The following is an 11,267-nucleotide window of genomic DNA, read 5'->3' as shown; positions in this document are numbered from 1 at the left end:
TCCTCCGATTACACCACCACCATCATCGATACCCATCACTTCACCTCCGGGGTCCAGTGGGATTCGGCTCTCGCTCCCGAGGGCTTATGACGGCACAGCTGCCGGGTGTCAGGGTTTTCTGCTCCAGGTAGAACTCTACCTGGCAACCATCCACCCGGCCCCCTCGGGATACGAGAGCGTGTTCGCCCTCATCTCCTGTCTGTCTGGTAAAGCGGCGGGTGAGCGTCTATTCCACCTCAGACAGGGGAAGAGGAGCGCGCAGGAATTCACACTGGACTTTCGGACTCTGGCTGCCAACGCGGGATGGAATGAGAGGGCCCTCATCGACCACTACCGATGTAGCTTGAGGGAGGATATGCGTCGGGAATTGGCCTGCAGGGACACCAACCTAAGCCTGGACCAACTGGTGGACATGTCGATTCGACTAGATACCCTGTTGGCTACCCGCGGACGTCCGGATCCGGGACCGTCCATTCCATCCCCCAGCACTTCCGAGCCTACCCCTATGGAGCTCAGAGGTGCTGCTATGAGGGAGACCAGGAGAGGGGCCGTCCCCTGCACCAACTGTGGCTGCAGAGGACACACTGCTGGTCGGTGCTGGGGAGGGTCTCCTAGGAGTCGAGGCAGTAGGCAGCGCACTGATGAGCCATTCCAAGTGAGTAGGCACCTAACTCACCCAGAGCTCCCTGTTGCGCATGTGTGTATGAATGTTGTGTTTCCCGAGTTTTCTCCTTAGTCCCAGCATAAGGCGCTAGTAGATTGTCAGTTTACCCATAAGTTAGGGATTCCTATTGTGCCAGTCGATGTGCCCTTCCCTATCCATGACCTAGATAGCCGCCCTTTAGGGTCAGGGTTGATTAGGGAGGTCACAGCGCCTCTCAGGATGAAAACGCAGGAGGGGCATGAGGAGATAATTAGTTTGTATCTAATTGATTCTCCTGCGTTTCCCGTGGTGTTGGGGCTTCCCTGGTTAGCTTCTCATGACCCCACTATTTCATGGCAACAGAGGGCGCTCAAGGGATGGTCTGATCAGTGCTTGGGGAGGTGTGTAGGTGTTTCCGTAGGGGCAACGACGGTGGAAAGTCCGAACCAAGTTCCCACCATGCACATTCCGCCTGAACATTACCGATTTGGCTCTCGTCTTCTGTAAAAAGAAGGCGACTCAATTACCACCCCATCGACAGGGGGATTGTGCGATAAACCTCCAGGTAGGCGCTGCGCTTCCCCGGAGTCACGTGTATCCTCTGTCTCAGGAGGAGACGGCGGCTATGGAGACATATGTCACCGAATCTCTGAGACAGGGTTACATACGGCCGTCCACTTCCCCTGCGTCATCGAGTTTCTTTTTTGTGAAGAAGAAAGATGGTGGTTTACGCCCGTGCATTGACTACCGTGGTCTAAATCAGATCACAATAAAATACAGCTTTCCACTACCTCTGATTGCTAGTATGACGGAGTCACTGCACGGGGCGCGATTCTTCACAAAATTGGATCTCAGGAGTGCGTACAACCTGGTGCGTATTCGGGAGGGAGATGAGTGGAAGACAGCATTTAGTACCACCTCGGGGCACTATGAGTACCTCGTCATACCATACGGTCTGATGAATGCTCCTTCAGTCTTCCAATTGTTTGTGGATGAGATTTTCCGGGACCTGCATGGACAGGGTGTAGTGGTGTATATCGATGACATTCTAATATACTCCGCTACACGAGCCGAGCATGTGTCCCTGGTTCGTCGGGTGCTTGGTAGACTGTTGGAGCATGACCTGTATGTGAAGGTGGAGAAATGTCTGTTCTTCCAAGAATCCATCTCCTTCCTGGGACACCGCTTGTCCGCGTCAGGTGTGGAGATGGAGATTGACCGCATTTCGGCCGTGTGTAATTGGCAGACTCTAACCACGGTGAAGGAGGTGCAGCGGTTCTTGGGTTTTGCCAATTACTACCGGAGGTTTATCCGGGGCTTTGGACAGGTAGCAGCTCCCATTACCTCCTTGCTAAAGGGAGGGCCGGTGTGTCTGCAGTGGTCGGCTGAGGCGGACAGGGCTTTTAGGCATCTGAAGGACCTGTTTACTTCGGCTCCGGTGCTGGCTCATCCGGATCCCTCCTTGGCATTCCAAGTTGAGGTGGATCTGACCATCGTAACCTGGAGTACATCCGGGCGGCGAGGAGGTTTAACCCTCGTCAGGCAAGGTGGGCTATGTTTTTCACTCGATTTGTGTTTACGCTCACATACAGACCAGGTTCCCAGAACGCTAAGGCAGACGCCCTGTCCCGACTATGTGACACATAGGAGAGGTCCATTGAGCCCTCTCCCATACTCCCGGCATCGTGTCTGGTGGCACCGGTGGTGTGGGAGGTTGATGCGGACATCGAGCGGGCGTTACGTACCGAGCCTACTCCCCCCCAGTGTCCGGAGGATCGGGTGTACGTGCCGCTCACACGTCACCCTCCTCTGGTCATCCTGGTATCAGTTGGACAGTGCACTGTCTTAGTGGGAAGTACTGGTGGCCCACTTTAGCCAAGGACGTGAGGGTTTATGTTTCCTCCTGCTCGGTGTGCACCCAGTGTAAGGCACCTAGACACCTGCCCAGAGGGAAATTACAACCCCTACCCGTTCCACAACGGCCGTGGTCTCATCTATCGGTGGACTTTGTTACGGACCTTCCCCCCTCACAGGGGAGCACTACGATCTTGGTCGTTGTGGATCGGTTTTCGAAGGCCTGCCGTCTCATTCCTATGCCAGGTCTCCCTACAGCCCTACAAACTGCTGACGCCCTGTTTACACACGTCTTCCGGCACTACGGGGTACCTGAGGATATAGTGTCAGATCGAGGTCCCCAGTTCACCTCTAGAGTCTGGAGGGTGTTCATGGAACGTCTGTGGGTCTCGATTAGCCTTACCTCATGTTTTCACCCCGAGAGTAATGGGCAGGTGGAGAGAGTGAACCAGGATGTGGTTAGGTTTGCCAGGACCAGCAGGGGAAGTGCCAGGACCAGCAGGGTGAGTGGTCGGGATATATCCCCTGGGCCGAGATAGCCCAAAACTCACTTCGCCACTCCTCAACTAACCTTACGCCTTTTCAGTGTGTGTTAGGTTATCAGCCGGTCCTGGCACCTTGGCATCAGAGCCAGATCGAAGCCCCTGCGGTGGACGAGTGGTTTCGGCGCTCAGAAGAGACCTGGAACGCTGCGGATGTACACCTGCAGCGGGCTATCAGGCGACAAAAGGCGAGCGCCGATCGCCACCGCAGTGAGGCTCTGGTGTATGCACCGGGAGATCGGGTCTGGCTCTCGACCTGAAACCTGCCCCTTCGCCTTCCCTGCCGGAAGCTGGGTCGGCGGTTTGTGGGGCCATTTAAAGTCCTGAGGAGATTGAACAAGGTTTGTTATAGGTTACAACTTCCTATTAATTACCGTATTAACCCCTCGTTCCATGTGTCTCTCCTCAGGCCGGTAGTAGCTGGTCCACTCCAGGAGTCTGAGGTACGAGAGGTTCCTCCGCCCCCACTGGAGGGGGCTCCGGCGTACTCAGTCCGTTCCATCTTGGATTCGAGGCGTCCGGTGGGGGGCCTGCAGTATCTCGTGGAGTGGGAGGGGTACGGTCCGGAGGAACGGTGCTGGGTCCCTAGGAGGGATATCCTAGATCCCTCCATGTTGAGAGATTTCCACCAGAGTCATCCGACTCGCCCTGCTCCGCGTCCTCCTGGCCGCGCGACAAGGGGGGGGGGGGGGGGGGGGGGGGGGGGGGGGGGGGTACTGTCACGGATTCAGCCGAGGCTGCTCCTCCTCCTTGCTCGGGCAGGCTTCGGCGTCCGTCGTCACCGGAGTACTAGCTGCTACCGATCCATGTTTCTGTGTTAGACTTGTTATGTCTTGATTATGTACGCCTGTTTCCCATTACAGTGGGGAAAAAAAGTATTTAGTCAGCCACCAATTGTGCAAGTTCTCCCACTTAAAAAGATGAGAGAGGCCTGTAATTTTCATCATAGGTACACGTCAACTATGACAGACAATTTATTTGCAAATTATGGTGGAAAATAAGTATTTGGTCACCTACAAACAAGCAAGATTTCTGGCTCTCACAGACCTGTAACTTCTTCTTTAAGAGGCTCCTCTGTCCTCCACTCGTTACCTGTATTAATGGCACCTGTTTGAACTTGTTATCAGTATAAAAGACACCTGTCCACAACCTCAAACAGTCACACTCCAAACTCCACTATGGCCAAGACCAAAGAGCTGTCAAAGGACACCAGAAACAAAATTGTAGACCTGCACCAGGCTGGGAAGACTGAATCTGCAATAGGTAAGCAGCTTGGTTTGAAGAAATCAACTGTGGGAGCAATTATTAGGAAATGGAAGACATACAAGACCACTGATAATCTCCCTCGATCTGGGGCTCCACGCAAGATCTCACCCCGTGGGGTCAAAATGATCACAAGAATGGTGAGCAAAAATCCCAGAACCACACGGGGGGACCTAGTGAATGACCTGCAGAGAGCTGGGACCAAAGTAACAAAGCCTACCATCAGTAACACACTACGCCGCCAGGGACTCAAATCCTGCAGTGCCAGACGTGTCCCCCTGCTTAAGCCAGTACACTGTCTGAAGTTTGCTAAAGTGCATTTGGATGATCCAGAAGAGGATTGGGAGAATGTCATATGGTCAGATGAAACCAAAATATAACTTTTTGGTAAAAACTCAACTCGTCGTGTTTGGAGGACAAAGAATGCTGAGTTGCATCCAAAGAACACCATACCTACTGTGAAGCATGGGGGTGGAAACATCATGCTTTGGGGCTGTTTTTCTGCAAAGGGACCAGGACGACTGATCCGTGTAAAGGAAAGAATGAATGGGGCCATGTATCGTGAGATTTTGAGTGAAAACCTCCTTCCATCAGCAAGGGCATTGAAGATGAAACGTGGCTGGGTCTTTCAGCATGACAATGATCCCAAACACACCGCCCGGGCAATGAAGGAGTGGCTTCGTAAGAAGCATTTCAAGGTCCTGGAGTGGCCTAGCCAGTCTCCAGATCTCAACCCCATAGAAAATCTTTGGAGGGAGTTGAAAGTCTGTGTTGCCCAGCGACAGCCCCAAAACATCACTGCTCTAGAGGAGATCTGCATGGAGGAATGGGCCAAAATACCAGCAACAGTGTGTGAAAACCTTGTGAAGACATACAGAAAAAGTTTGACCTGTGTCATTGCCAACAAAGGGTATATAACAAAGTATTGAGAAACTTTTGTTATTGACCAAATACTTATTTTCCACCATAATTTGCAAATAAATTCATTAAAAATCCTACAATGTGATTTTCTGGATTTTTTTTTCTCCTTTTGTCTGTCATAGTTGACGTGTACCTATGATGAAAATTACAGGCCTCTCTCATCTTTTTAAGTGGGAGAACTTGCACAATTGGTGGCTGACTAAATACTTTTTTCCCCCACTGTATGTTGTATTGTCTTCCCTATTTAACCCTGTGTTGTGTGTGATTGTTTTCGTGATCGCCTGTCGTTAGTGTGCAGGTTTTTTCCTCCCTGTGTGGAGATTGTATATGCTCAGTTTACTTTCAAGTAAAGTACGTTTCGGATAAGCTCTGTGTCCTGCATTTGACTTCGCCCACCGCAATTCACTGATGCCTTTGACAACGTGTCAATTAGTGGAATTAAAACATCAGATTTTGAACATCGAGTGGCCCTGTTTGCCGATGATACCCTCATATTCCTAACAGATCTAAAGAATTCTATCTCTTCCCTCTCCAATTTAATTAATAACTTTGGTCAGTTTTCTGGGTTTAAAGTGAATAAAACCAAATATCCTCAACAAGCAAGAGAGACTGAATCCAGTTGTACAGCATCCATGTGTGAATACAGAACAAGGTTTCACATGTCTTGGTATTAAAATCACACCAGAAATGATCTCCTTGAGTTTAACAAATGATGAACCCATGGTAACGAGTGTAACAGAATCCATCAACAAATTGACATTTTTGCATATATCTATTATTGGTAGAATAAATATCATTAAGATTAATATTCCGCCTAAATGTCTTTATCTATTTCAATCAATTCATCTGGCTCCACCACCTTTTATTTTCCCCAAAGATCAGAAAGATACTCTCAAATTTGAACTGGAGCAACAGAAAACAAAGGCTTAGACTTTCTCTTCTTTATTTGCCCTATGACAAAGAGGGATTGCAACTTCCAAACCTACAGTGGAATTACTGCACAACTGAGGGCTTCAATGTTTTGGTTCTCCAAGAAACCATACTTAACTTGGCTGTAGACTGAAATGTTGTCCACAAAAGGCTTAACTTTGGGTGGATATCTGTACTCCCTTTAAGAAACTAAAGAAGAATACTATTAATCCCTTTGTTAAAAACACCCTAACTATATGGCACAAAGTACAGCAATATCTGGGCAAATCCCCTGTATTATCCAGTTTTACACCAAATTGGGGCAATTTCACACCTGGTAAAAATGACTTAGGGTTTAAAGAATGGGCAAGAAAAGGTATTGTTAGAGTAATAGACTTACAATGAAAAAGGGCTCATGTCGTTTGAAGAACTAAAGGGACATTTTAGCTTACCACAAAAGCATTTTTTCAAATACTTACAATTGAGAAGCTTTCTTTTTTCCAGTCTAAAACAATCTGCCCTACAACCTCATTTTACCACTTTAGAAACACTCTCTGTTAATGTGTTATGGGAGAGGTCAAATTACGTCACTATATGGGAAAATAGTAGCTACTCTTAAAGAAAACTCTGATAGTAAGAGACTTCAGGGGATACAAGATATGCAGGAAGATATTTCTGCCGAGGACTGGGGTATGAAATGCTCAGATACAGACAATAAACACCAGCCTGAAATTGTTGCAATACAATTGGATAATGAGAACATATATCACCCCTGTTAAGCTTCACAAATTTTACCCTAATATCACAGAACTGTGTGTTAAATGTAACACGCATCTAGGCACCTTGTATCATTGCCTGTGGAAGTATGCTGAGATGCAAACATTTTGGAGCTCAGTACTGCGCTATATCTCTGAGATTACCTCAACCCCAAAACCACTAATCCCTAAACTTTGCATCCTAAATCTTTACCCAGAGAATATCTCTTTACATAGGAGAGAAAAGAAAATGAGTCACCTCTGTCTATTACAAGCTAGACATTCAATTGCTCTCCACTGGAAGTATGTCAGTTCCCCCTCACTTGGTCATTGGTTAAAATAATTAACGTCAAGCCTGGCTCTTGAAAAATTTACTTATATAGTGAGAAAGAAAGCCCCAGAGTTTCATGATATTTGGGATCTGTTTTTTGAATGTTGCAAACCGGTGATATTGGAACTGTAAATCTGTATATTCAAATTTTTTGTATGTGAATATTGGCTACAGTTGAAGCGTAATCTGCATTATCTGCAAATGCATATTGTAATTCTTATTTATTTGTATTATTGGAAATGTCAGGACTTTTTTGTAGTTGTTGTTAATGTTTGGTTGTTCTTATGTTTGTCTTTGGAAATACAAGAACATTTTATTTCTGTAATTGTTGATTGTCCTATTTGGAACTAATAAATATACATTATCAGGACACACCTACTAATTTAAGGGTTTTTCTTTATTTTTACTATTTATTAAATTGTAGTATAATAGTGAAGACATCAAAACTATGAAATTACACATATGGAATGTTGTAACCAAAAAAGTGTTAAACAAATCAAAATATATTTTATGTTTGAGATTCTTCAAATAGCCACCCTTTGTCTTGATGACAGCTTTGCACACTCTTGGCATTCTCTCAACCAGCTTCATGAGGTAGTCACCTGGAATGCATTTCAATTAACAGGTGTGCCTTGTTAAAAGTTAATTTGTGGAATTTATTTCCTTCTTAATGCGTTTGAGCCAAACTGTTGTGTTGTGACAAGGTATTGGGGGTATAGAGAAGATAGCCCTATTTGGTAAAAGGCCAAGTCCATATTATGTCAAGAACAGCTCAAATAAGCAAAGAGAAACTAAAGTCTATCATTACTTTAAGGTCAGTCGATCCGGAAAATTTGTGCAGTCGCAAAAACCATCAAGCGCTATGATGAAACTGGCTCTCATGAGGACCGCCACAGGAAATGAAGACCCAGAGTTACCTCTGCTGCAGAGGATAAGTTCATTAGAGTTACCAGCCTCAGAAACTGCAGCCCAAATAAATGCTTCACAGAGTTCAAGTAACAGACACATCTCAACATCAACTGTTCAGAGGGGACTGTGTGAATCAGGCATTCATGGTCGAATTGCTGCAAAGAAACCACTACTAAAGGACACCAATAATAAGAAGAGACCTGCTTGGGCCAAGAAACACGAGCAATGGACATAAGACCGGTGGAAATTTGTCCTTTGGTCTGGAGTCCAAATTTGAGATTTTTGGTTCAAACCGCCGTGTCTTTGTGAGACGCGGTGTGGATGAACGGATGATCTCCGCATGTGTATTTCCCAACGTAAAGCATGGAGGAGGAGATGTCTCTCTCCCTCCCATCTAGGACCATGCCTCAGGACTACCTGGCCTGATGACTCCTTGCCGTCCCCAGTCCACCTGGTCGTGCTGCTGCTCCAGTTTCCACTCTCCTGCCTGCGGCTATGGAACCTTGACCTGTTTACCGGACGTGCTACCTTGTCCCAGACCTGCTGTTTACCGCACCTGCTATTTCAACCTCTAAATGCCCGGCTATGAAATTCCAAGTGACATTTACTCCTGATGTACTGACCTGTTGCAACCTCTACAACCACTGTGATTATTATTTGACCCTGCTGGTCATCTATGAACGTTTGAACATCTTGCAGAAAAATCTGGCCTTAATGGCCATATACTGTTATAATCTCCACCCGGCACAGCCAGAAGGGGACTGGCCACCCCTCAGAGCCTGTTTCCTCTCTAGGTTTCTTCCTAGGTTTCTGCCTTTGTAGGGAGTTTTTCCTAGCCACCGTGCTTCTATATCTGCATTGCTTGCTGTTTGGGGTTTTAGGCTGGGTTTCTGTATAGCACTTCGTGACATCTGCTGATGTAAAAAGGGCTTTATAAATACAATTTGATTGATTGATTGATTGATTGATTGATGGTTATGGTGTGGGGGTGCTTTGCTGGTGACACTGTCTGTGATATATTTAGAATTCAAGGCACACTTAACCAGCATGACTACCAAAGCATTCTGCAGTGATACGCCATCCCATCTGGTTTGGGCTTAGTGGGACTATCATTTGTTTTTGAACAGGACAATGACCCAACACACCTCCAGGCTGTGTAGGGCTATTTGACCAAGAAGGAGAGCGATGGAGTGCTGCATCAGATGACCTGGCCTCCACAATCCCCCGACCTCAACCCAATTGAGACGGCAGAGTGAAGGAAAAGCAGCCAACACGTGCTCCGCATATGTGGGAACTCCTTCAAGACTGTTGGAAAAGCATTCCAGGTGAAGCTGGTTGAGAGAATGCCATGAGTGTGCAAAGCTGTCATCAAGGCAAAGGGTGGCTATTTGAAGAATCTCAAATATAAAATATATTTTGATTTGTTTAACACTTTCTTGGTTACTTCTTGGTTACTATGTATTATTTTATAGTTTTGATGTCTTCACCATTATTCTACAATGTAGAAAATAGTAGAAATAAAGAAAAACCCTTGAATGAGCAGGTGTGTCCAAACTTTTGACTGGTACTGTACATATCACCTCAATTACCTCGACTAACCTGTACCACCTCACATTGACTCGGTACAGGTACCCCCTGTATATAGCCTCGTTGGTGTTATTTTATTGTGTTAATTTTTATCCGACTTTATTTTTTATTTTTTATATATTTTCTTACTTACTTTTTTCAAAAATTCTGCATTGTTGGTCAAGGGCTTGTAAGTAAGCATTTCATGGTATGGTCTACACCTGTTGTATTCGGCGCATGTGACAAATAACATTTTATTTTATTTGATTGTAACTTTATTTCTCTGTGGCTCCCACCATTGGCCTATGCACTTGGCTACATTTCCTTGGGTAACACTGCCCCTAAGCTGCCATTCAGGGAAACTGCATGTTCAATCCCTGCCAATAGTTTTTGAAAGGCTGTTGACAGAGACTAACCAATTCAACAATGGGGTACAGTCAGAATCCATTTTAGGACATCCTCAGTTGTAAGCGGTGGGTTTCAGCATCACTTCTGACCTGAAATGTTGTCCTTCCACATACCTCAAGGCAGTCAGCTGGAACAGAATCATGTCCCTGCCCAAACAACTGTGTCTCTGACCTTGGCTTGAGGCTATAATGAATCGGTAAAATAGGAGTCACTAATCAGCCCAAATTGCTTCTCATAGCAACTCTAGTTACCTGCCAGCTATACCTACCTGAAGAGAAGCACATAGCGGTCCTCCACTGACTCTAGGCCTAGACCACAGGAGGTTGGTGGCACCTTAATTGGGGAGAACGGGCTTGTGTTAATGACTAGAGCGGAATCAGTGGAATGGTATCAAATACATCACACACATGGTTTCCAGGTGTTTGATGCCATTATATTTGTGCCGTTCCGGCCATTATTATGAGCCGTCCTCCCCTCAGCAGCTGCCTGTGGCCTAGACATTACATTCCATTGACTCATTGAGTGGTAGCCGGGGTAAAGGTCGGTTAGGGCCATGCTGTATTGTTTCGTTTGTTTGGTGTTTAAAACATCAGTTATGAAATATGACACCTGATCAACTCTAAATATGAATTACTTTTCAAAATACTTTTGTTTATATTGTCGAGCATTACCATTAATTAACTTGCATCTTGTCTTTGTGTTTATGAGTTCTCCAGGACAGTGTGGTGGACTAGCGAGCAGCGCGTAGCCTACTGGTGCGTTACTGCGTTTGTGAGAATGCCCGCGCCTGATTGAGCGTCTGTTCACTTCGGCGGCGCTACTCTATTTGGAGAGGGGTGGTATAGAGAGAAATAGTAATGGCGTCTTTTTGTAAGCAGTAACTCCGCCATGGTTCGTTGCACAAAGACTATGGGGAGATGAATGCCGGGGGTAAACACAGAATATAAAGTCTGTGGTAATCACAGGCTTAGGAGATCTTATACGTTTTGTTCTATGAGATAATCTTCATCAGCTAATGTCACTTTTTGTGAGTTTTGAAGCATTTATGTAATTTTAAAAAGCACATAAAGGCTTCATAATTCATAAAGGTCATGTTAACTGACTGACATTATTTCATAGAACAAAACGTATAAGATCTCCTAAGCCTGCGTTAACCAATTCTTTCC

Source organism: Coregonus lavaretus, assembly GCF_964263955.1.
Source record: "Coregonus lavaretus genome assembly, chromosome: 9".
NCBI classification, from domain to species: domain Eukaryota; kingdom Metazoa; phylum Chordata; class Actinopteri; order Salmoniformes; family Salmonidae; genus Coregonus; species Coregonus lavaretus.
Note: the sequence above shows the minus strand (reverse complement) of the source record.